The sequence below is a fragment of the Lolium perenne genome, chromosome 4, assembly GCF_019359855.2.
Source record: "Lolium perenne isolate Kyuss_39 chromosome 4, Kyuss_2.0, whole genome shotgun sequence".
NCBI lineage: Eukaryota > Viridiplantae > Streptophyta > Magnoliopsida > Poales > Poaceae > Lolium > Lolium perenne.
In genome coordinates, this window is record NC_067247.2 from 202874416 (window position 1) to 202901633 (window position 27218).

The 27218-nt window shown below is 46.3% G+C and overlaps 1 long non-coding RNA gene across 1 annotated transcript; it reads right to left on the bottom strand.

Annotated features, from left to right (window-relative positions):
• Positions 1 to 3049: 3049 nt before the first annotated feature.
• LOC127348876 (uncharacterized) lies at positions 3050 to 4975 on the bottom strand. Its single transcript, XR_007879999.2, has 5 exons — positions 4660 to 4975; positions 4025 to 4261; positions 3731 to 3909; positions 3566 to 3630; positions 3050 to 3396 (listed from the first exon to the last, which is right to left on the bottom strand). It is a non-coding gene; the product is annotated as an uncharacterized lncRNA (long non-coding RNA).
• Between the last annotated feature and the right edge of the window lie 22243 nt (positions 4976 to 27218).

Below are 27218 nucleotides of genomic sequence, written 5' to 3' on the forward strand. Positions count from 1 at the left end.
ATGGGGCGACAATCCATACACATTCATTGCGTCTCATCCGGTTTAGGAACAAGAATCACGGGGACGGCACAAGGGCTAAGGCTTTCACGAACGTACCCTTTAGCGAGGAGATCTTGTATTTGGCGTTGAATCTCTTTTGTGTCTTCGGGGTTGGTGCGGTAGGCGGTGAGGTTTGGGAGCGGGGCGCCGGGTATGAGGTCGATGCGGTGCTCTATGCCCCGAAGCGGTGGAAGCCCATGAGGTAGCTCGTCGGGGAAGACATCTTGAAACTCCTTCAAAAGAGACAACAAAGACGAAGGAATGTTGGTTAAATCGTTAGTCGTCGACGATGGTCCCTTGCAAATGAGCACATAGTGCAATGTGGTGGATGGGTTCTCTTGGACTTCTCTCCACTTGCTTTTGGTGTCTAGGAGGACACTCTTTATCTCACTCATGTATGGCTTGTGGCGCTTACTCTCTTTTTGGTGGGTCGCTCCCTCTCCTCTCAACTCACTATGGTGGTTGTGATGTTGTGCCCTCGCTAAAGCCTTCGCATTGTCCGCGATGATTTGGCTAGGAGTCATTGGGCGTAGCTCAAACTTCTTATCCTTGGCCGTGAAGGTGTATGCATTGGAGTGTCCACCATGTATAGCCTTCTTGTCAAATTGCCATGGGCGGCCAAGCAACATGGGGGACACCGTCATAGGCACCACGTCACACTCAATAGTGTCTTCATAAGGGCCAATCTTGAAGTTGACGGTGACGGTATGTTGTATCTTGATGTTTCCTTTGTCGCTCAACCATTGGACATGGTACGGGTGATGATGCTTGTGGAGCGAGAGGTTGAGCTTCTCACACAACTCGGTTCTTGCTAGGTTGTGGCAACTTCCTCCGTCGATGATGACCTTGATTGACTTGCCACCAATACCAGCACGGGTTTGGAAGATGTTGCATCTTTGGTATTCCATAGCTTGAGGTTGAGTTGTTAGCACCCTTGTGACCACAAGCGAGGGGCTAGGGTCATGCACACATAAGAGAGGGTCTTCTCCGCTTTCTTCATCGTAATCTTCTTCATTGGCGATGGCGGTTTGGACAAGAGCTTCATATTCACCTTCACTTAGCGTTTCTATGTCACCATTCTCCATAGTGATCATGAATTTGGTATTCTTGCACTCAAAGGACTTGTGGCCTTGTGTGCCACACTTGAAACAAGTGACATTAGAGGGTCCCGTAGATGCCTTTGAGGAGGCGGTGGAAGTCACCTTTTGCTTCGTGCGACTTTGGATAGTCGGTTGCTTGGATGGTGTAGATGAGACGGTGGGCTTGACACTTGTTGTGGGATTGATTGTAACGAGCTTGGAGGCGAAGTATGACTTGGACTTGGAGTACTTGATGTCCTCATTCACTTGGCGCTCGGCTTTGGAAGCTTGGTGAACCAACTCGATCAACCATGTTGGAATATTGTTGGAACTCCACAATCCTCTTGATGGGGTAGTTAAGGCCATTGAAGAATCTAGCAATGGTTTGGTTCTCGGATTCTTGGATGTTGGTTCGCATCATAGTTAACTCCATCTCCTTGAAGAACTCCTCAACGGTCTTGGTGCCTTACTTCAATTTTTGTAGTTTGTTGAAGAGGTCGGTCTTGTAGTGGGTTGGTACAAAGCGAGCTTGCATCTCTTCCTTCATCTCTTCCCAAGTGTCAATGGGAGGTTCACCCTTTTCTTCCCTTATAGTGACTACTTGCTCCCACCAAGTGTTGGCATAATCCTAAAACTCAAGAGACGCCATGGCCACTTTCTTGGCACCGGAGTAGTTGTGGATGCGGAAGATCTTGTCAACCTTGAGTGCCCATGAGAGGTAGGCCTCGACATCGTCTTCACCTTTGAACTTGGGCATGTTGAACTTGAGATTTCCAAACATGTTCTCTTCATCTTCCAAATTCCTTCGGCGAGGACGGATGCCTTCATCTCTTGTGGCTTGAGGTGGTAGAGGAGGTCTTCCACGACCAACCATAGCATTGGGTTGGTGTTGAAGTTGAACACTAGCTTCACTTGGTTCATGACGATGATGTTGTCGAAGATCTTGACGAGGTTGTTGACGACGTCCATTGTCGGTGGCCTCCTCTTGAGCCAAGTCCAGGTCTCCTCTTCCATGTTGTTGTTGACGAGGATGATTGCGGAGATCACGTCTCGGTTGTACTTGATGACCTTGGTCTTGAGCATCAACATGTGGCTCACGATGAGGTGCCGGTTCCATGTTTAGGATGACGTTGTCGTGGGGTTGGTCGTCACGCCCATGGTGGGCATGGCGATCCGCTTGATGACGATCTTGGTGTAGAACTTGTTCTTGTGGAGGGCGTTCATGGGGACGAGCATGGCGATGGAATTCTCCTCGCCTTGAGTTGGAGCGAGACTCTTCATGACGAGCATGTGGGCGACGAAGGCGATGATGGTCTTCATGCCTTGAGTTAGAGCTTGAGGACGTATGGCGCTCATGAGAGTAGTACTCTTGCGCCGAGCTTGATGATGATGAGGAAGTAGAGCGATGTCGGTGTCGGCGACCCAAGTTGTTGATGGCGCGCTCAAGACTATCCATGCGCCGCTTCATGTTCGCATCATTGGCCGCCATTTGGCCATTCAAGTTGTCCGTCGCTTCTCGAAGGAGGGTCATATCTTGATTGACGATGGAGAAGTTGTTGGCCACCTCCTCATATTGCTCGTCGATTCGTGTCTCGAACAAGGCGAGTTGCTCCTTGAACTCTTGGTGTTGAGTCCATATCAAGTTGGCGATGGGTACGGGGATCTCCGGGGGAACCCCCACCATCCCCGCCCCGATCCCCGCTAATCCCCATCCCCGCCATACCCGCCAAGCTTCGCGGGGGGGAGATCATCCCCATCCCCGAAATAGCCGGGTACCCGATCCCCACGGATACTCCACGGGGATCAATAGTATCAAAACTAGCTACAATGACAGTAATTTGGAAACAAAATAATAGCAATTTGAGAGCACAACTGGGCATCAAATCAACAAGTTGACACATCAAAATAATAGTAAACTCAGCAACACAAAATTGAAACATCACAACTTCACAAGTTTCAGAAATTAAACTTCTCAAGTCAACCATAATACAACATGACTGAATAGTTCACTGGAGTAACAACAATACTACTAGTTCGATTACAACTTCGCAACATCGAAAGTTCTAGTCCTTCAACAATTAAGCAAGATAATAGGATAGAGTGAATGAAGAACACATCAGGAGTACAGGACATCCCATGTCTCAACATCGAAAAAGCATGCACCACTGCATCAGGTTCCAGTCCAATTCTCCATCCATACTCTTCAACTCATCATTCTTTACTCCATGAAAAAGCATGCATTAAGCTAGTAATTGTTGCAAGTTGCCAATTCCTCATCCTGGAAAATGCAATGATAAAAGATGTAAGATAGGTAAGTAAGAAGTTTCCTACTCGATCACAGAAATTGAGCTAGCAGTGATCACAAAAATAAGAAGAGGTTTCCTACTTGATGTCATGAATTAAGCTAGCATTGAGGTCAAATAAAAATACAGAGGACGGAAAGTTACCATTGGTTCATCATCCTCATCCAGACAAGTCTGAAACTCCGTAGAGAGTGACGAGTTGTTGTCACCTGAAATTGCAAACAATGTAAAAATTAGACGACAAAACAGTAATTGGTTTAGGTTTGTGTTGTACTAAATTATCTAAGCAAGTTGTTTTTTTTGAATTACCAAGCATGTCGGCATTACACCAAGCTTGCATGCACATTATGGCTTCAACAAGTTTTAGCTACAGATTACAAGACTGAAAGTTTCAATCATTAACACTAAACAAAAGCACACAGAATCACATCTCCAAGTACAGCCTTCAATTCTTCACCGCCACATGTAGGCATCGACACTTCCTCATCCTGATAATTAAATTACATTAGCAAGTTAGAAGTCAAGTGATGAAGCAACTTATAGTAATTCAACAAAATGCAAGTACATATTGCCAAACCAACAAGGATGGTGAAAGCAGCTTACCATTGGCCTTCCTAGATTCACATCTTGCCAAATGGGCATGCAAATGGGAAGTTCCATTCTTTGGATCTGCTCCAAGCAGAACGTGACACCATACACATTCAACCTTCAATTCTCCATTAACAAGAACCTTGTTGAACTCATTCCACACCACAGATGTGAGCTTTCTCTTCACACGAGGTGGAGATGGGGCGTTTTCCTGATCATCATATACACTTGAACCTGATGCCATTGCAGATCCTACCACATTGCAGTATCAATTATAGCTACAGATAATGACCTTGCAAAGCTGACTTATACATTCACATATTGGCAAATCTGTATATACACAAGCCATATCCATTTGCATCTCTGAATGTTTCAGAAATATACACATGAACAATAATATAGATGGAAATATGTGTGCCTCAATTTAAGGCTTATCAGTATACACAAATCTGGATGGCAAATGAACTAGAAAAGGGAGCAGGAACTTCCTATTACCTCGATCTGTCACAAGAATCGTGATGGCCATCTACAATAATTCCTACGTGAGCCTTATTTTCACCTACTACTCGCATCAAAGGTGAGGCTACATGCAGATATGCAGGATGGCTCAGAGTAAGGGGAAAGGGAGTAGGAATCGTAGTATATGTTACCTCAAATTGATGGTCGGGTACTGGGGTCTGGGGATGATGAAGATGGCCGCCGACAGCTGCTCCTACTTGCAGATGTTCAGGTCAAGTCGATGCAGATTCGTCGGTCGCCGCCGTCACGGGTTCGCCGGTTGCCGTCGCCGCCGAGTCAATCGTCAACCGTCGCCATCGTTGCAGAATCGCCGGCCGTCGTCGTCGCCGAGTCAGACGGGAAGGGAAGTGGAGGTCTGGACTCTGGAGGAGGAGGACTGGAGCTGGAGGTGAGCCAGCGCTCGATTTGGGAACGGGGGAGGATTGGAGGCTGGCGGCTGCGCGAGGGGAAAACTGATGAGATGCGGGTGCGGGTCTAGGGTTTTTCCCTATATAGGATCTATTCTATTTCACTGACATGTGGGGTCCCGGGTATCCATGGAGTATCCACGGGGCTAGTTTTCCCCCCATCCCCGCCCCGCTAGCTTAGCGGGTACCCGCCCCGTCATACCCGTGGGGTGAACTCAGCCCCCATCCCCGTTCCTTAGCGGGTAAATACCCGCGGGTACCCGGCTCCACGGGGAAAATCGCCATTTTGAAGTCCAGAGGTTGTGTTGTGTAACCAAACTGATGTGGACTAAGTCCTTGGATGTGCCCGATCTTCACGGATTTGGATGGGATTCGTGGGGGAGGTGGATGAACACGAAGAACGTGGGTGGATGGCGGGGTGGATCGAATATACAAACGCAACACACACACACAACCGGTTGTTCTTCGTTGGCCCGATACACCAACCCAACGGAATTGCAAGAAAAAGACCCACAAGGAGTAGAATCCCTCATAAAAGGTTGGCAATAGCAATCGATAGAGTTCCAAAGAGGAAAAGAGTGCAAATAGATAGAATTGCAAAAGCAAAAGATCCAAAACACTAGAATTCCTAGAATGGAAGAGATCAATCGCCTAGAAGAGTAGATAACTTCGTAGATTCGTAGATCTAGAAGGGTTTCCCGCGGGAAGGAGCATAGCTCAAGTTTTCTCTTACATCAAGTCTAATCTCAGATCTGAGCCAACTAGGCTATTTATAGTAGGTGGGGCGAAGGGATAAGTTACAACTAAAAGTGCTGTTGTGCTGAAGTTCGATGGGGCGGAAGTTCCGGTCAACTTGGGCGGAAGTTCAAGTCTGGACGGGCGGAAGTTCCGGTCGGGGCGGAAGTTCCGGCCAAGTTCTGGCCTTGTTCCGGAATTGCGCCATTGTCCCGCAGTAACATCCAGTATGGTTTTCGCCGACTTTCGGAACTTGGGCGGAACTTGGGCGGAAGTTCCGGTGGGCGGAAGTTCCGGTCCTCTGGGGCGGAAGTTCCGGCTGGACCCTGTTTCCTGGGCGCTGGAAGGCATCTTGAGAGCATCTGGCCGGAAGTTCCGGTCCTTGGGGGCGGAAGTTCCGGCCTGGGTGCTGAAACTCCATCTTCATCATTTCCAGCTCTCTCTTCATTGGCTTGGTCTCCATGGCTCGCTTCTTGGTCGATGTACCTGATTGAACATAGGGTATTGGCATGAAGTAGCAATCCATCCAAAGGGGTGTCAAAGGAGTACATGGAGAGGAGCGAATTCACCTCTTGGTGTAGGGCTTGGGCTCGAGCTCGTGTCATTGGACCACGAGGAGGGCTTGTCGGTCTTGAGGTGGTGGTGTCCGAAGGCCACCCCGTATCATCTCCCCCCCTTGGGAAAGAGTCGTCCTCGACTCTAACGGCTCTTCATTTTCATGGTATGGCGAGAGGTCGGACACATTGAATGTGTTGCTCACCAAGTACTTGGATGTTGGTATGTCGATGACGTGGGCGTTGTCGTTGATTCGCTTGAGGACCTTGAAGGGACCATCGCCTCGGGGCTTGAGCTTGGAGTTTCTTTCTTGAGGGAAACGGTCCTTGCGAAGATGTATCCACACTAGGTCCCCTTCGTTGAAGATCCGTGCCTTTTTCTTCATGTTGAGGCGTGTTGCTTGACGAAGAACTTGTTGCTCGATTGTTGCCCTTGTATCTTCATGTAGCTTCTTCACGGCGGCGGTGCGCTTGTCGAAGTCCATGTTTGTCCACTCATGAAGGGGAAGTGGTAGTATGTCGAGTGCGGTGAGCGGCTCAAACCCGTAGACGACCATGAAGGGACTCCTTGATGTTGTCGAGTGCTTGGCGCGGTTGTAGGCGAACTCCGCGTGTGGAAGGCACTCCTCCCATGACTTCAAGTTCTTCTTCACGAGGATGCGTAGAAGAGAGGAGAGGCTTCGATTTACCACTTCCATTTGGCCGTCCGTTTGCGGGTGCGAGGATGATGAGAATAAGAGCTTCACTCCAAACTTTGCCATGAGCGACTTCCAAAGATAACTCATGAACTTGACGTCTCGATCTGACACAATGCTTTGCGGTACTCCATGTAGGCGAACAATTTCCCTGAAAAACAATGAAGCAATGTGTGAAGCATCGTCGCTCTTATGGCAAGGTATGAAATGAGACATCTTAGAGAATCTATCCACTACCACAAATATAGAATCATGACCATGCTTAGTGCGAGGCAAGCCTAGAACGAAATCCATGCTAATATCGGTCCATGGTGCATATGGAATAGGCAACGGAGTGTAAAGACCATAAGGGTTGGAGGTAGAATTAGCTTGTAAGCATGTTGTACACCGTCGGCAAAGGCGCTCCACGTCGCGGTACATTCTTGGCCAATAATAGTGAGTGGAGAGCATGGCATATGTCTTCTCTCGTCCAAAGTGTCCCATAAGACCACCACCATGCGATTCTTGTAAGAGCAAAAGGCGAAGCGAAGACATAGGAATACAAAGTTTGTTGCCCTTGAACAAGAATCCTTGGTGCAAATAGAAATCATCGATGCCCTTCTCACTAGAACACTTTGCAAAGATTGGGCCAAAGAAAATATCGGAAGCATATAAATCTTTGATTTCATCAAGACCCAAAACACTAATATCCAAACGAGTGAGTAAGAGGGTGAGTTTGCGGGAAAGAGCATCCGCCACAACATTGTCCTTGCCCTTCTTGTATTTGATCACATATGGAAAGGACTCAATGAACTCAACCCACTTTGCATGTATTTTGTTCAAATTGTGTTGACTTTTCAAATATTTCAAAGACTCATGGTCGGAGTGGATAATAAACTCTTTTGGCCAAAGATAGTGTTGCCAAACTTCAAGAACACGAACCAAAGCGTAAAGTTCCTTGTCATATATAGGATAGTTGAGGCGTGCGCCATCCAACTTCTCGCTATAGTATGCCACGGGTTTTCCATCTTGCATAAGCACTCCACCAATACCGAGTCCACTTGCATCGCACTCAATCTCAAAAGTTTTGGAAAAGTTTGGAAGAACAAGGAGTGGTGCCTCGGTAAGGCGTTTCTTCAACTCATCAAAAGCATTTTGTTGGGCCTTGCCCCAAACAAACGGAACATTCTTCTTGGTAAGCTCATTCAAAGGGCAAGCAATGGTGCTAAAATCTTTCACAAAGCGACGGTAGAAACCGACAAGTCCATGAAAACTTCGGACTTGAGCAACATTGGTAGGAGTGGGCCAATTGTGGATGGCCTCAACCTTAGAAGAATCAACTTCAATACCATTAGCGGAAACCACAAAGCCAAGAAAAACCAACTTGTTTTGAGCAAAGGTGCACTTGGGGAGGTTAGCATAAAGCTTTTCATGACGCAAGATGCATAAGACCTCTCTCACATGTTGCACATGGTCCTCGAGGTTTTTGCTATAAATGAGAATATCATCGAAATAGACAACCACACTCTTGCCAATGAGAGGACGCAAGATGTGATTCATGAGTCGCATGAAAGTAGATGGAGCATTTGAAAGGCCAAATGGCATGACAAGCCATTCATAGAGACCAAGTTTGGTCTTGAATGCCGTCTTCCATTCATCACCTATTGCCATGCGGATTTGATGGTAGCCACTACGCAAATCAATCTTAGAGAAAATCGTGGCACCGCTCAATTCATCAAGCATGTCATCTAAACGCGGAATGGGATGGCGGTATCGAACGGTAATGGCATTGATGGGGCGACAATCCATACACATTCGTTGCGTCTCATCCGGTTTAGGAATAAGAATCACGGGAACCGCACAAGGGCTTAAGCTTTCACGAACATACCCTTTTTCGAGGAGGTCTTGTATTTGTTGTTGAATCTCCTTTGTGTCTTCGGGGTTGGTGCGGTAGGCGGCGCGGTTTGGTAGAGGAGCGCCGGGTATGAGGTCGATGCGGTGCTCAATCCCTCGAAGCGGTGGTAGTCCATGAGGAAGCTCGTCGGGGAAGACATCTTGGAACTCCTTCAAAAGAGACAACAAAGACGAAGGAAGTGTTGTTAAGTTGTTAGTCTCCGACGATGGCCCCTTGCAAATGAGCACGTAGTGCAATATGGTGGATGGGTTGTGGTGCAATTCTCTCATCTCACTCTTGGTAGCTATGAGGACACTCTTCATCTCACTCATATATGGCTTGTGGCGCTCACTTTCCTTTTGGTGGGTCACTCTCTCACCACTCATCTCACTAGTGATGGTAGCTTCCTTAGCCCTCGCTAAAGCCTTTGCATTGTCCGCAATTACTTGGCTAGGAGTCATGGGGCGTAGGATGAATATCTTGTCGCCGACCTTGAAGCTATAGGCATTTGTGTAGCCATCATGGCTTGCTCTTTTGTCATATTGCCAAGGGCGACCAAGTAGCATGTGGCACACCATCATGGGCACTACATCACAATCAACGGTGTCTTCATAGGCACCAATCTTGAAGGATACGGAGACGGTGTGTTGTATCTTGACATTTCCATTGTCACTTAGCCATTGCACATGGTAAGGATGGGGGTGTTTCTGGAGTGTGAGGTTGAGCTTGGAGCATAGTTCGGTGCTTGCAAGATTGTGGCAACTCCCTCCATCGATGATAACCTTTATTGACTTGCCATTGATTCCGGCTCTTGTTTGGAAGATGTTGCACCTTTGATCTTCATTGGGAAGTGCATGGGTTGTCAACACTTTGGTCACCACAAGGGATGGGCTTGCATCATGCACACATAGGACTTGCTCTTGGTCTTCCAAGTCATCATCTTCATGATTGGTTGCGGCTTGTACCAAGGCTTCATATTCGCCTTCACTCAAGTACTCCACATCTCCATCATCTCGAGTTATCATAACTCTTGTGTTCTTGCATTCAAAGGATTTATGTCCTTGAGCTCCACATTTGAAGCAAGTGATGTTACTAGATCCCGTGGAAGCTTTGGAGGACATAGTTGGTTGATCCGGCTTGAAGCTTGTTGTCTTGAAGGCACTCTTCATTTGCTTAGGAGGATCCTTGGGAGCAATAGCACTTGTGTTCTTGATGCTTGAGGAGGTGGTTGTTGCATTTCTTGCGGCGAAGAAGGACTTTGTTTTTGCACTTGCTATGTCTTCTCGCACTTGGCGCTCGGCTCTTGTAGCTTGATGAAGCAATTCAACCATGTTGGTGTAAGGCAAGAACTCCACTATCCGCTTGACGGGAATGTTCAATCCATTCAAGAATCTTGCCATTGTTTGCTCTTCTCGCTCGTCCACATTGGCACTCATCATGGTCATGTGCATCTCCTTGTAGTACTCCTCAACGGACTTGAAGCTTTGCTTGAGTTGAGTAAGCTTGTTGAAGAGGTCACGCTTATGGTGGTTGGGCACAAAGCGTTTGTGCATGACTTCTTGCATCTCTTCCCATGTGTTAATGGGCTCTAGATCTTCCTTGTCACGCTTCTTGTTCACTTCTTCCCACCAAACATTTGCATATCCTTCAAACTCAAGTGATGCCATAGCCACTTTCTTTGCTTCGGAGAAGTTGTGGATGCGGAAAATCTTGTCAACCTTGAGAACCCAAGAGAGGTATGCATCAGGGTCTTCTTCTCTGTGGAATTTGGGCATGGTGAATTTAAGCTTCCCAAAGATTTCCTCTTCATTGCGGTCATTGCGTCTAGGAGGTGGTCTTTCTTCATCTTCATCCTCATTATGGTTGCGAGGTTGTTGAGGTTGTTGAGGTGGATCCTCAATTCCATGGCGGCGGTTTGGAAGAGGAGGACGCCTTCCATGAGGTTGCCGGGGATGTGGCATGACACTAGCTTCACTTGAGGCGTCTTCTTCATTTTGGTGCCTTGCTTCACCTTGATGAGCATGAAGTGCTTGATGAGCTCGATAATTGAGAGGGTTGTGTCTTCTATTGTCCCTATTGTTTCTTCTTGTGCCATCATCTTGCGGAGCATCAATATTGATGATTTGGCGTTCTTGGTTCACTTCGTGGTCGACGTCATGAGGTGGGTTCCTTGGAGCATTGGCCACTTGAGATGGGCGCGGTTGCCCTTGTTGTTGACGTGCCTCTTGCTCATGGCGAAGACGTTCTTGCTCACGTGCATGAAGGAGATCTTGATCATGACGAAGACGTTGTTGTTCCTCTTCGAATTGAGCTTGGCGATGAGCTTGTTGTAGTCTCTCTTGTTCAAGTTGAGCACGTGCTTGCTCCACATCTCGAGCTTGTTGTTGAAGCACTTGAACATCCACATTATGGTGGCGTGGGTCTTCATTAGAATCATGGCGAGACGGTGTAGGAGCTCTTGACCTTGAACTATGAGAGCGCGAAGACCTTGAGTGTTGGCTTCGGTTGTTGGCGATGTTGGCAATAGCTTGTTCAAGGCGTGCCATCCTTTCTTCTTGCCTTCTCATGCTCGCCATGTTTTGTTGACCTTGAGTAGCAAGTGTGGCCCTCATATCATGAGCTTGAGCATCGAGCTTGTCATGGATGTCTTGCACTTGGACATTGAGGTCCCGTCGTTGCACTTGAGCTCGTTCTTCATAGCGTGCAACGGTCTCATCGATCCTTGCCGTGAGGTCATGGATACTCTTGTTGACGGCTTGAGTAGCGATCCAATGTTGGTGCTGTGTCATCGGTAGTTGGTTCCCCTCTCCACTAGACATGGTTACAACTAAAACAAGAACTATGTTGTGGGGTTAGAGGAAAGCTCACAAGTAAGTCAAAGACTCACAACAAAATTGGAAGGGTGTATCAAGGTGAGGAACAACCGGTTACACACACAAAAACAAAACTCTATATGGTGTTAGGTACGGATGTGGAAAGCCAAATGGAAGAACCAAACGAAAAGTCTATTGTCAAAAGTGGGTAAGATCCAAAAGTCACAAGTCAAAGGCGGTGATCACAAAAGGCATACACAATGAGGAACACACGCGTGGGACAAAATGGGGTTAGCGCGACTTGGAAAATGAGCAAGAACAAAATGGTCCTAACGAAGACTACTAGCTCGGTGTCACGCTAACGCAAGAGAGACCGTGGCTTGGTTGCAAAATTGAGAAGCAACAAGATTTGCGCAAGACGCCTCTCTTCTCTTTTCTCTCTTTTGCTTAAAAGCTTTGGACTCTTTTGTGTATAGGTGTCACTCACACACTTTTTCTTTTTGTATTTTTCTTTTTCTTTTTCTCACTATGTAAGGATACGACTATCTATGTAAGTATGTCACACTCTTTTGCTTATCTTTTCACACGAGCTTGCTTCGAAGCTTTGCTCAACACACGCACACCCTCACGGTCGGGATGCTTGCGCAATGCTTCGCAACACTAGAAAGCCACTCTCGATAGGAAAGGTACGCAAAAGAGGCTAGGGCTACAAGTTAGGAGCAAGTTATACCACTTGATGATGGTGGTCGATGATCTTGAACTTGCTATGGTGGAGGTGTCAAGTGAACCGCTTGGATCCTCGGGGTGCCGTCGTCGTTGTCGATGTTGCGGAAGCTTTGTGGTAGCTGAAATGGCACTCAAACCGAAGTCCAAACACAAGGGGGTTAGTACCAAAACGAAAAACGAAGGTTGCTGTCAAAATTTCGGCCAGGCGGAACTTCCGGTCTTGAGGGGCGGAACTTCCGGTCCCGGGCGGAACTTCCGGTCCTGCCGGGCGGAACTTCCGGTCGCAATCAGATCTGCGGGCTGTTCGTCGATTTCGGCGGAAATCCGGGCCGAAATCCTTCGAATTCGAGGAAAATTTGGCACTAGAAGCTGTGGGAAGGTGGGGGAATTGCAGATCAACACCAAAGACAAGTTTCTATTGGAGCAAAACCACAAATAACTCAACAAATCGAGAGATCGATCCAAGGCCAATTTGGGGCTATTTTTTGGGAAAAAATTTTGGAAATTTTTTTGGGCGAAATTGGTGGAATTGGGGGATGTGGGGGTCAAATCCGTGGCAACCAAAGAGCTGCTGATACCATATGATGTGGACTAAGTCCTTGGATGTGCCCGATCTTCACGGATTTGGATGGGATTCGTGGGGGAGGTGGATGAACACGAAGAACGTGGGTGGATGGCGGGGTGGATCGAAGATACAAACGCAACACACACACACAACCGGTTGTTCTTCGTTGGCCCGATACACCAACCCAACGGAATTGCAAGAAAAAGACCCACAAGGAGTAGAATCCCTCACAAAAGGTTGGCAATAGCAATCGATAGAGTTCCAAAGAGGAAAAGAGTGCAAATAGATAGAATTGCAAAAGCAAAAGATCCAAAACACTAGAATTCCTAGAATGGAAGAGATCAATCGCCTAGAAGAGTAGATAACTTCGTAGATTCGTAGATCTAGAAGGGTTTCCCGCGGGAAGGAGCATAGCTCAAGTTTTCTCTTACATCAAGTCTAATCTCAGATCTGAGCCAACTAGGCTATTTATAGTAGGTGGGGCGAAGGGATAAGTTACAACTAAAAGTGCTGTTGTGCTGAAGTTCGATGGGGCGGAAGTTCCGGTCAACTTGGGCGGAAGTTCCGGTCAGGGGCGGAAGTTCCGGTCTGGACGGGCGGAAGTTCCGGTCTGGACGGGCGGAAGTTCTGGTCGGGGCGGAAGTTCCGGCCTTGTTCCGGAATTGCGCCATTGTCCCGCAGTAACATCCAGTATGGTTTTCGCCGACTTTCGGAACTTGGGCGGAACTTGGGCGGAAGTTCCGGTGGGCGGAAGTTCCGGTCCTCTGGGGCGGAAGTTCCGGCTGGACCCTGTTTCCTGGGCGCTGGAAGGCATCTTGAGAGCATCTGGCCGGAAGTTCCGGTCCTTGGGGGCGGAAGTTCCGGCCTGGGTGCTGAAACTCCATCTTCATCATTTCCAGCTCTCTCTTCATTGGCTTGGTCTCCATGGCTCGCTTCTTGGTCGATGTACCTGATTGAACATAGGGTATTGGCATGAAGTAGCAATCCATCCAAAGGGGTGTCAAAGGAGTACATGGAGAGGAGCGAATTCACCTCTTGGTGTAGGGCTTGGGCTCGAGCTCGTGTCATTGGACCACGAGGAGGGCTTGTCGGTCTTGAGGCGGTGGTGTCCGAAGGCCACCCCGTATCACAAACTCTCGTTGTTGTGGAGGACTCCGTCGTCCTTCGCTTTATCTCCGTTCCTATCCATTAGATCAATGCAAGAGCTATATGGTGGTGGTTAGTGGAGAGACTACCTTTGGGTCTTACCTTGAAGTGATGGAATTGGGTCAACTAACTGATGTAGCCCCGCTCACCGACGACGCTACACCAAGACCAACAAGTCCCCCATGTGGACCAATGACGCGAGCTCGAGTTAAAGCTCTACATGATGAGGTGAACTTGCTCCTCACCACCCTTGATCTCGGTACCTCTTTGGATGGAATGCTACGTCATGCCGATGTGCTATGTGTCATTAGGTACAAGGCGCATCAAGACTCCGGAGAGGAGGACACGCCATGGTCAAGGGAAGGAGAGGAGCAGCGGGACATGGAGATGATCACGAAGCTGGACCCGACGTCGCTCGAAGCACTCAAAGGAAGAGAAGAATGCTGGCCGGCCCAGGATCCGGTCGGACCGGCTCCACAACCGGCCAATCCGGTCCCAGGCCCGGTCAACCGGGCGCCAACCGGATTTCCCTGCATCGTACCGGGAAGCAACCAGACGGAAACTTGCGAGGTTTCCGGTTGGCGCCCGGTCGACCGGCCCCAGGACCGGACCACCCGGTCACAGTCTCCGACCGACCGCCCCAAACCGGATCCGACGGGAATGACTCACCAAACTGCCTAATTTATCCACTTGCGTACCTTTTCGCCTTGCTGGCCCTGTATGCCTATATAAGTAGCCTGGACCCCTCCTTTACCCCTTAGACTTGATTTGAGCTTAAACACTATTTTGAGCTTTGTCTCCCTAGGGTTAGTATCCCTTTGTAATCAAGGCATCCTGGTTGTTGATTTGGATATTGTTGAGTGAGATTCTTGTACAAGTTACTCTCTTTCCCTCACCAATCTCTTCTTCTCCAACCCCAATCTCTCACCGGGAATTCTGCCGCGTGCCTCTTCCAGGTGATTCTATTGGCGTGGTCCATCGAGCCACGGGGGTAAGTATCGGGTGTATCGGGTTGGTGTGCGTGCGTGAGTACCGGCGTTCTTCGTGTTCTTTGTGTTCCTCGCGTTCTCCCACCTCTTCCCTTGGTTTTCGGGGTCAAATCGCGAGATCGGGCCAACCCCTAGATCTCAGATCACATCATATGGTATCAGCAGCTCTTGGTTACCGCGATTTTGACCCTCCACCCACCCGATTTCGTTCCTAGAAAAATTTCCACAAAATCACCAAAAATAGCCCTAAATTGCCTCCTGACCGATCTGTGATTTGGTTGCGTTTTGAGTGGTTTTGGTCCGTGGATTTGGTGTTGTTGTGCTTGATCTACTATTTCCCCAACTTTTAGCCTCCAATTTGTCAACACCCGGATTTTTAAGCCCGGATGCCTATTATGTCATACATCGCAATCCCAGGAAATTGTTGTTGCAAGGCATAATAGTTAAGTATCACAGTCATCATTCATTACAAACCATAATGTCTTACAACTTGGAATCACATGATCCATATTACACGAATAGTTGATCTAATGATCAACAAACAAACACAAGTTCATAGCGGAAGCGTAAGATACAAGGACTCTCTAGTCCACAGGCCAACGCTTGACGTTAGAAGCTCCTAGTTGTGGTAGACGTCCTGCTGATCGTCATCCTCGTACTGATGCTCGGCTTCAAACACTACAAGAAAAGTTGCCATGGCCGACGAAGTTGAAGTCGTGCCGTGGTTGCTGGTGTACCATGGCCGACGATTTTGGGTCTGTCCGTTGTGCATGTCAAAACGTTTTTTTTCTCGTTTTTGAGGCCACCTAGCCCGACGAAACCGGCCAAAACGTTGCGTATGGTGGCCCGGGACGTGGTGCATCTCGAATTCTCGGGTTCGCCGGTCGAGTCAACGCAAATCCGCACCGCCGAGGGATGTAGGGCCCAGATGGCAGCCTCTCTGGCATTGTTTTTTTTCTCGATCGCGCCATCTCGTTCAACGCTCTCCGATCGAGCCGTTTACGATGCAGGATCATGGGTCCCGCATGTCATCCTCTATGAACCAAAATTCTTTGTATTCTTGGATTTTTTTGACCCCCTGATTTCTGGCTACTTCCTTTTTCTTTTGATCCCTTGCCGCCTTGGAAACGTTGACACCGCTGCTGCTAATTGGGACCCGCATGTCATCCTCTATGAGCAATCAACTTTCTTTTCTTGGAGTTTTTGGCACCTCAAATTTGGTCACTTGGCTTTTTCTTTAGCTCCCCTGCCGCCTCTCAAACGGTGTGACAGATGCTGCTAAATGGGACCCGCATGTCATCCTCTATGTACTATAAAACTTTCTTTTCTTTGATTTTTTTTGGCACCTCATATTTGGTCACTTGCCTTTTCTTTCGATCCCCTCGCCGCCTCTCAAACGGTGATACCGCTGCTGCTAAATGGGTCCCGCATGTCATCCTCAATTTAATATAAATTTTTATTTTCTTGGATTTTTTTTGTAACCTCATATTTGGTCACTTGCCTTTTTCTTTCGATCCCGTGCAGCCTCTCAAACGGTGATACCGCTGCTGCTAAATGGGGCCCGCATGTCATCCTCTATGTACAATCAAGTTTCTTTTCTTGAATTATTTTTGGCTCCTGATATTTGGTCACTTGCATTTTTCTTTCGATCTCATGCCACGTTGAGGACCCTGCAGGCTCATGGGACCCGCATGTCATCCTCTATGTACAATAAAATTTCTTTTCTTGGATTATTTTTGGCTCCTGATATTTGGTCACTTGCCTTTTTCTTTCGATCCCGTGCAGCCTCTCAAACGGTGATACCGCTGCTGCTAAATGGGACCCGCATGTCATCTTCTATGTACACTCAAGTTTCTTTTCTTGAATTATTTTTGGTTCCTGATATTTGGTCACTTGCCTTTTTCTTTCGATCTCATGCCATGTTTGAAAGGTTGAGGAACCTGCTGGCTCATGGGACCCGCATGTCATCCTCTATGTGCTATAAAAGTTTATTTTCTTGGGTTTTTTTTCACCCTCTGATTTTTGGCTATTTCCTTTTCCTTTTGACCCCCTGCCGCCTTGGAAACGTTGAGTAAGCTGCTGACTCATGGGACCCGCATGTCATCCTCTATGTACAATCAACTTTCTTTTTCTTTTGATCTCAAGCCGCATTTGAAACGTTGAGACCGCTGCTGCTAATTGGGACCCGCATGTCATCCTCTATGTACAATAAAGTTGTTTTTCTTGGATTATCTTTGGCTCCTGATATTTTGTCACTTGCCTTTTTCTTTCGATCTCATGCCGCCTTTGAAACGTTGAGTAAGCTGCTAGCTCATGGGTCCCGCATGTCATCCTCTACGAACAATAAAAGTTTCCTTTCTTGGAGTTATTTTTGACCCCTAATTTCTGGCTATTTGCCTTTTTCTTTTGATCTCCTGCCCCCTTTGAAACGATGAGGACGCTGTTGGCAGGTTGGTCCCACATGTCATCCTCTGTGAACAATAAAAGTTTCCTTTGATGGATTTATTTTGAACCCCTAATTAATTTCGGGATATTTCCTTTTTTTTCCTTTGATCCCCTGCCGCCTTGGAATCGTTGAGGATGCTGCTGCCTCATGGGTCCCGCATGTCATCCTCTTAGAACGGTAAATGTTTCTTTTCTTGGATTTTGTTTACCAAATGATTTTTGGCTAATTTTTTCTTTCGATCTCCTGCCGCCTTTAAAACGTTGAGGACGTCGTCGGCTCACGGGTCCCACATGTCAGCCTCTATGAACAATAAACGCTGAGGATGCTGCTGCCTCATGGGTCCCGCATGTCATCCTCTTAGAACGAAAATGTTTCTTTTCTTGGATTTTGTACCAACATATTTTTGGTTTATTTTTTCTTTCCATCCCCTGCCGCCTTTAAAAGGTTGACAACGCTGTTGGCTCATGGGTCCCCGATGTCAGCCTCCCCGTACAAGAAACATATAATATCTTGATTATTTTGCAGACAATAAACAGTGTATTGCGCTCTGAGCTATATCAAACGGAAAATTAAATCTTTATTTTTACATAAAAAAAACTTATATGTTGAATCTCCTTGTTTTTTTGTCTTTGCGAAGCATAGGACTTTCCTGTTTTTTTTTAGAAAATTCGGAACTTTCCTGTTTTGGAGTGGGCTGAAATTGTACGAGTCAAAAGGCCAAGCAGGATAGTTCGAAGGCCCAGATGTCCAGATGCAGCCCAATTGAAATCTTTCTTCTTGGATTTTTTTCACCCCCTGATTTCTGGCTACTTCATTTTTCTTTTGGTTCTGTGCCGCCTTGGAAACGTTGAGACCACTGCTGCAAAATGGGACCCACATGTCATCCTCTACGTACAATAAAATTTCTTTTCTTGGATTATTTTTGGCTCCTGATATTTGGTCACTTGCCTTTTTCTTTCGATCCCGCGCAGCCTCTCAAACGGTGAGACCGCTGCTGCTAAATGGGACCCGCATGTCATCCTCTATGTACAATCAAGTTTCTTTTCTTGAATTATTTTTGGCTCCTGATATTTGGTCACTTGCCTTTTTCTTTCGATCTCATGCCACGTTTGAAACGTTGAGGAACCTGCAGGATCATGGGACCAGCATGTCATCCTCTATGTACTATAAAACTTTCTTTTCTTGAATTATTTTTGGCTCCTCATATTTGGTCACTTGCCTTTTTCTTTCGATCTCATGCCACGTTTGAAACGTTGAGGAACCTGCTGGCTCATGGGACCCGCATGTCATCCTCTATGTACTATAAAAGTTCATTTTCTTTGTTTTTTTTCACCCTCTGATTTTTGGCTATTTCCTTTTTCTTTTGATCCCCTGTCGCCTTGGAAATGTTGAGTAAGCTGCTAGCTCATGGGACCCGCATGTCATCCTCTATGTCCATCAACTTTATTTTCTTGGATTTTTTTGACCCCCTAATTTCTGGCTACTTTCTTTTTCTTTTGATCTCAAGCCGCATTTGAAACGTTGGGACCGCTGCTGCAAAATGGGACCCGCATGTCATCCTCTATGTAAATAAAGTTTCTTTTCTTGGATTATCTTTGGCTCCTGATATTTTGTCACTTGCCTTTTTCTTTCGATCTCATGCTGCCTTTGAAACTTTAAGTAAGCTGCTGGCTCATGGGTCCCGCATGTCATCCTCTACGAACAATAAAAGTTTCCTTTCTTGGAGTTATTTTTTACCCCTAATTTCTGGCTACTTGCCTTTTTCTTTTGATCTCATGCCCCCTTTGAAACGATGAGAACGCTGTTGGCAGGTCGGTCCCACATGTCATCCTCTATGAACAATAAAACTTTCCTTTGATGGATTTATTTTGAACCCCTAATTAATTTCTGGATATTTCCTTTTTTTCTTTTGATCCCCTGCAGCCTTGGAATCGTTGAGGATGCTGCTGCCTCATGGGCCCCGCATGTCATCCTCTCAGAATGATAAATGTTTATTTTCTTGGATTTTTGACCAACTGATTTTTGGTTTATTTTTTCTTTCCATCCCCTGCCGCCTTTAAATCGTTGACGACGCTGCTGGCTCATGGGTCCCCGATGTCAGCCTCCCCGTACAAGAAACATGTGATATCTTGATTATTTCGCTCTGAGCTTTGCAAACGGATAAATTATATCTTTATTTTTACATAAACAAACTTATATGTTGAATCTCCTTGTTTTTTGTTTTTGCGAAACATAGGACTTTCATGTTTTGTAGTGGGCTGAAATTGTACGAGTCAAAAGGCGTCCAGCACGATAGTTCGAAGGCCCAGATGGCAAGATGCAGCCCAATTGAAAAATATCTTTTCTTGGATTTTGTTTTGACCCCCTGATTTCTGGCTACTTCCTTTTTCTTTTGATCCCTTGCCGCCTTGGAAACGTTGAGGCCGCTGCTGCTAAATGGGTCCCGCATGTCATCCTCTATGTACAATAAAATTTCTTTCTTCGATTATTTTCGGGTCCTGATATTTGGTCACTTGCCTTTTTCTTTCGATCTCATGCCGCCTTTGAAACGTTGAGGAAGTCTTTGGAGCATGGGTCCCGCATGTCATCCTCTATGAACAATAAAAGTTTCCTTTCTTGGAGTTATTTTTTACCCCTAATTTCTCGGCTACTTCCTTTTTTTTTGATCCCCCGCCGCCTTTGAAACGTTGAAGACTTTGTGGATCATGGGTCCCACATGTCACCTCTATGAACAATAAACATTTCCTTTCTTGGAGTTATTTTGTACCCCTAATTTCTGGCTATTTGCCTTTTTTCTTTCGATCCCCGCCGCCTTCTAAACGTAGAGGACGCCTGGCGGCTTGTGGGTCCCAGATGTCAGCCTCCATGGGCAATAAACCTCTCCTTTGTTGGATTTATTTTTCACCCTCTGATTTTGGCTATTTCCTTTTATTTTGATCCACTGCCTCCTTGGAAACATTGAGTAAGCTGCTGACACATGGGGCCCGCATGTCATCCTCTATGTACAATCAACTTGCAAGATCTTCGAGCGAAAGAGCTTGTATTAGTGGGACCCATATGTCAACCTCTATGTACAATAAAAGTTTCATTTCTTGGATTATTTTTAGCTCCTGATATTTGGTCACTTTCCTTTTTCTTTCGATCTCAAGCCGCCTCTGAAACGTTGAGTAAGGTGCTGGCTCATGGGACCCACATGTCATCCTTTATGTACAATAAAGTTTCTTTTCTTTGATTTTTTACAACTGATTTTTGGTCACTTGCCTTGACGCTGCTGGCTCATGGGTCCCACATGTCAAGATATATGAACAATAAACCTTTCCTTTGTTGGATTTATTGTTTACCCCTAATTTCTGGCTATTTGCCTTTTTCTTTTGATCCCCAGCGGCCTTTGAAAACGTTGAGGAACCTGCTGGCTCATGGGACCCGCATGTCATCCTCTATGTACTATAAAATTTCTTTTCTTGGTTTTTTTTCACCCTCTGATTTTTGGCTATTTCCTTTTCTTTTGATCCCCTGCCGCCTTAGAAACGTTGAGTAAGCTGCTGACTCATGGGACCCGCATGTCATCCTCTATGTACAATCAACTTTCTTTTTTTTGAGTTTTTTTACCCCTAATTTCTCGCTACTTTCTTTTTCTTTTGATCTCAAACCGCATTTGAAACACTTGAAATCGCTATGCAAAATGGGACCCGCATGTCATCCTCTATGTACAATAAAAGTTTCATTTCTTGGATTATTTTTAGCTCCTGATATTTTGTCACTTTCCTTTTTCTTTCGATCTCATGCCGCCTTTGAAACGTTGAGTAAGCTGCTGGCTCATGGGTCCCGCATGTCATCCTCTACGAACAATAAAAGTTTCATTTCTTGGAGTTATTTTTGACCCCTAATTTCTGGCTACTTCCTTTTTTCTTTTGATCCACTGCCTCCTTTGAAACGTTGAGGATTCTGCAGACTAATACAAGCTTTTTCTCTCCAAGATCTTGCAAGTTGATAGATTAAATCATAGAATTATTAGGATATGTTTTAAATTTCAAATCTACTTTATGAATTATTAAAAATACCGTTATCCATGTGGGTATGGAGCGATCAAGGATTTTCATATTGGGCATGAGCAGTTTCAAAAATTGGAACCCAATAATTCAAAATAAATAAAAACAACTTTTATGTATAATCTCTGCGTTTTTTTTTGCCATTCATAGGATCTGTGTTTCATTAGAAAAGGGCCGAAATTGCATGAGCAGAAAGGCCCATTTGTAGTTATTGGGCTTCGACACCGGAGCAAGTAGGCCGATAGCAATTACCATGTAGATGGCCGTTGGCAACCCAAAGTGAAATATTGGGCCCAACAGGGGAAGACTGAACAGTACTATTTTCTAATTGGATGGTGGTACATGGCGTAATCCTGCCAAAAAAAAAAGATGGACACGGGTTGCTGAAATTTGCCCATCCGCGCCTAATATCGCCGCCGCGGCTCTGCTTCCGCCGCCGCCGCCATGCCTCGTCTCGCGTCGAGCTCGCGGTACTGCCGCGTCTCGGGCACGGGGTACCGCGGCGTCCGCGCGCGCCCCAAAGGTACGTATTACGCGGAGATACGTGACGGCGGCGAGCGCATCGGCATCGGCACCTATGAGACCGCGCACGAGGCCGCGCGCGCGTACGACGCCGTGGCGTGGTGGCTCGGGCGCCCGCGATCGTTGATGAATTTCCATGACGTGTGGACGCGCCAGCAGGCCGAGGATCTCGCGCCGCCGCCGTACATCGTTAGACGGGAGGAACAGCGCCACCGCCACGAGACGGAGCGCCGTCTGCGCATCGCCGAGCGAGACGAGCGCGCGGCGCGCGAGTGGGCGGCCCGCTTCCCCGAGGACGTTGCCGCCGAGAACGAGCACTTCCGCAGACGGAGGGCGGAGAAGGCGACGAGGCGGGCTGCGAAGAAGGAGGACCGCGCACGACGGAGGGCGGAGAAGGCGACGAAGCGGGCCTTCATCGAAGCGCAGCTCGCCGGGCCGACCACCATTGGCGAGGATGACCCCCGTTGGATTGACCTCTTCTCGTCGGATCCGGTGTCGGGCACGACACCGGACTCGTCAGATGTCGAGTTTTAGTTTAGTTTTATCGCACTACTTTGTAAAAATATGAACTACGGAGTATCTATCAAGCTAATTTTATCCTATTTTATGTCTATTTCTAGTCTTTGTTTGATCTTCTGTTTTACTGCACTCTATTTTTCATTATATTCTGTTTTTGGCGCTGCATTTATAGCGCCTCTGAAAATACGCTGTTTCAGCCCTGCATTTGGCCGCCACAGTTTGCAGCTTCCGGTGAAGCTATTGCCGGCTCCATGCGCAGCATCAGCCCACAGCGCCAAAATATAGAGCCACTGCTGGAGTTGCTGTAATATGTTTGTCAGCAGGAGCTTACCTAATTAGTGAAAAAGATGTTCAGCGTGGGATTCGAAAAAAAGATCTTCATGTTTTTTTTCCTAGCGATCCTAGTTCGGACTTTTGATTGTGTTGGCTAGTGCATGTAGCTTGACACCTGTATTATGTGATCCTGATATGAGGATAAGAACACCTTCAGCTTGCATTGCTAATGGTGTCTACTGCAGCAGTGGCGTACCTTCAATGGAGACTGATGCAAGAGAGTTGGTACTGGTGAGCCTGCACTTGACATCATCGTGCCACCTGAAGTAGGTGGTGTATTGGGATTAGACTGATAAGCATAGCACCTTGCAAAGAACAAGATGATGCTAGTGTTGGTTAACGTGATTTTACGCCAAAAGTCATGTATGCTCAACAGGTGCCGTACCTAGTTTGGATATTGTGTTGTTACCCTTTTGTGGTTTGGTGTTTGTCCAACAGAGAAAGCTACTCTTTTCCCGTGTAAGTGTTATTATGTGAACAAAAGTTGTATGTAAATATATATCGGTCAGAGAACCAAGATTGCATATTCTTGCCTGGTTATAACACATAAATCATAATAACAATTAAAGAGAAAAGGAACATTTGCCTTTGCAATGTGATTGTGCCAAGTAGATTAGACAACCAACCACAAACATTACAGGTCAACAGCCAAACGCATGCGAAAGTCCTAAGGTAAGCTCCATAATACATGTTGAAACCAAAAGCCTAGAAACCATAAGAAAGGTAGCTCCACATCACAGTTCCACGACAGCAGCATACTGATCATAAAACATATATCAAGTCAGGACAGTCACTGCACCAGGTAAGCATCCATGGGGTCTGACTCAAGAGCAAAGACTGTGTGAATGCTGCAAAATGTGGCTCTTGCCTCACCCCACCCATACATCTTATCATGGAACCTTACCAAATCAGCATGAATCATCTTGACATAAACATAGCTCCTCTCTCCATGCTGATGGGATTGAACAATGCGCCGATTGCGGTGCTTCAGCTTGTCAAACAAAGATGCAGGAGATGACGAAGCATGCCGGGCTGGTCTTTGTAGTGACAATGGCTTGGAGTAGCTGGTCCTGTGAACCACCCAACTGGATCTTTAGAGCTTGAAGGACAGTCCGTGCCATATAAGCTACCGTTGCTGACTCCAGCTCGGGTTCAGGTGAATGACAGCTGACATCTTATCCTCGAGATGCAGATCCTTCTTGATAAGATTCAGCGGAATCATCACCACTACTTACAGTGCATCTGGTTCTACAGAAGGCACATCGGGTACATGCTCCAGTTCATAGGAGTTGGGTGGGACAACACCGTTTGCTGAATTCTCTACAATACCAGCTCCAGGTAGACCACCAGTCTCTACAGAGGGTAAACCACCAATATCCACTTCAGTAGGATTCTCGTGGCACGACACCTTTCGCTAGAGGCTCTACCCTACCAGCTCCGTGTCCACCACCAACAAGATCATGGGCATAGTCATGACGGGTTCTACCAATACAAAACCTCCTTCGTGGCGTGGCAACTTCGGGTGCGGGATCATCGGTAGCAACTCCAAGATCAGCACCGGTTACATCGGTCTTGACAATAGGTAAACCGTCTTGCTCCAGCTTCGTAGAATTCCCGTGGCACGACACCGTTCACTAGAGGCTCTACACTAGCAGCTCCACCTGCACCACCGCTTTCTACGGCAGGGGTAAACCCAATCCACAACCTTCTTCATGTGGCACGATGATGCCAGGTATAGGCTCACCGGTACCAGGTCCAGCTTGCATCGGTCTCCATAGACAAGAACAAGGTGGCGTCGGAGGTTTAAAAGATCGGCATGCCATTTCACCTTTGTCATCAGACAATATAGAGTTTTCTTCAACTCTATGTTTCTGCAATAATAAGCACATGAACAGAAATTAGACCAGAGCATCTAGCCATCTAACAGGGGCAGCGGCAAAACAAGCGTCGATCCATATGTTTACCTTGTCATCTGGGATATCAGAACACACCGATTTAGAAGTCATTTCACATAGCATCCGCTTTTTCGTTCCTTCCCCTACGCCCATCTGGAATAAGTAATACTATTGATCACATAAAACTAATTAATCAAATATATGCATATGTTGAGAAGTTTGCACGGCAAATTGTGGATTCTGCTTTTATCACCTACGAATCGTCGTTCTATATATTTACCTTGTCATCTGGGATATCGAAGTCACGTAATGAGAAGTCATCTCACTAAGTATCGGTTTTTTCGCTCTTTCCCCTCCATCCATCTGCAATAAGAAGTACTATTGATCACATAAAGCCAATTCATTGAATATATGCATATGTTGAGAAGTTTGCACAGCAAATTGTGGATTCTACTTCCAATCACCAAGTAATCTCGTGAGAAATTCATGATCAAGATATGTTTCTCCCTCTTGATCGACATCTGCATCTCCATTAAGACTAATCATCGTGCGATGGTGCTCTTCAGAAGAGCGCATACACTTCCAATCACCAGACAAGCAAAAAATTGTTGATTCTAGTAATGCTTAATCAGCAGTGGCCATGGAACGACCACAGATCGACCAAGAAAAAAAATAAATCAACAGCCTACTGACCACCAGGCAAAACAAACTAGGCCCATACATGGCCTCACAAATCATCATCAAACGTCGATCAAACTAGCAAGTTTGAACATGAATTACTAATTTATTTTCTGATAAGTGAGTATATTAATATCGAAAGATATTGATTACACTGAGCCTCTGCAACAACGCAATACCTTACTGGTAGTACGGATGCACATGGATTCCTAATACTCCCTCTGTTCGGTTTTAATTAGTCGACGCGAGGGAGAGAAGAAAATGAACTGTCGATGCTTTCAACTAGAGTCAATTAAATACGAACGGAAGAAGTACGTAGTAGTATTGACAAATATCCGGATCTAGTCTAAAAACAAATTGGCATGTAAATCCTAGTAGTCTACTAAACTAGGATCAATACCCTAGATTAGGGTTGCAAGCGGCGTCCGCGAATCGTCCCGCAAAGCAGAAAATTAGAGAAAATAGTGGTTGAGATTAGAGCAGATTTAAAGCACTCGCACTGAAACTAGCTAGCCCGCTACCCACCCCGCTTGACACCCTGCCCTAGATGTGAATCTACACCAAATATTCAAACAAGGATGAGCAACCGCCAATAAAATTTTATCTGCACATCATCATCTCTACCATACACAAGGGTATGGTGATTTCACATACAGCCATTGTTGCCGCGGGACGAGGATGAGTGATGCGCCGCGGAGAAGGTGCCTCACGCCTCTGTCGCCGCCGCCGTCGAAGAGGAAGTCGAAGCCGCGCGATTGTGGTCCGTCGCCGATATGGAGGTGGAGCTACTAGGGAAGAGGTGGAGGTGGAGGTGGAGAGGGAGTGATGGTTTGTACTAGTGGCGGCCGGTGAGGTAGTTATAAATACAGCCTCTCTCTCTTTTTTGGCAAGGAATGCAGCTTCTCTTGGAAGGCAACGAGGCAACGCACTCCAGATTTCGTATATTACTATAATATAATATGGGCGGAGAAATTTGGACGCATCTGTATTGTCTTGTCAAATGAATCACCAGGATTTGCTTTTAGTACTCCAGATTTGGGCGACCCAATGAAGTAGAGATAGTAATGTACGCCATCTAGCTGCACGCTATCAAATCAAATAAATGGTCATGCCATTTACTTTTAAGATGGTGCAGCAGTTATTCTGACCAAAGAAACATGCACGTCTGCTGATTATTTTGATAGTACTACTAGTAGTACTAATATTTCTGATGGGTATACATTTACCATCCGCTAGCAAAGATTGTTTGGCACATTGTTCTTATGGCTTTCAACATCACACCCCTTAATAATATTATTAATCAATGTCTGGGCAATTAATTGAGTGTGTTAATAAAAAATTAAAACCCACAAATCCAACTGTACTATTTTTAGGGCCATATGAAGGACAAGGAATGATTTTAAATGCCATATGGAGTACCTCCAACCATGTGAAATATTGTTCTGTCATGCAGGTGATACCCATGGCTTCGCATTAAATCCGTATGTTGTCCTACATACAGTCAACTATGAAGTACCACGATTTGGTTTTTGGGTGCAACCGGCTAGAGAATGATGCACGGGTTTGTACAGCCAGTACAATTCGCATTAAGATTTTCTGATAAGATGTTGATGTGTATATGTAAGAATCATACACTAGAATGTCTTCTATGTTTAGATGGCTGATCTACGTTTATACTTTCTGTGAACCATGAGGTTAAGACCTTTGTACTGTAATAAAGATTGCTAAATAACAGTATATATGTA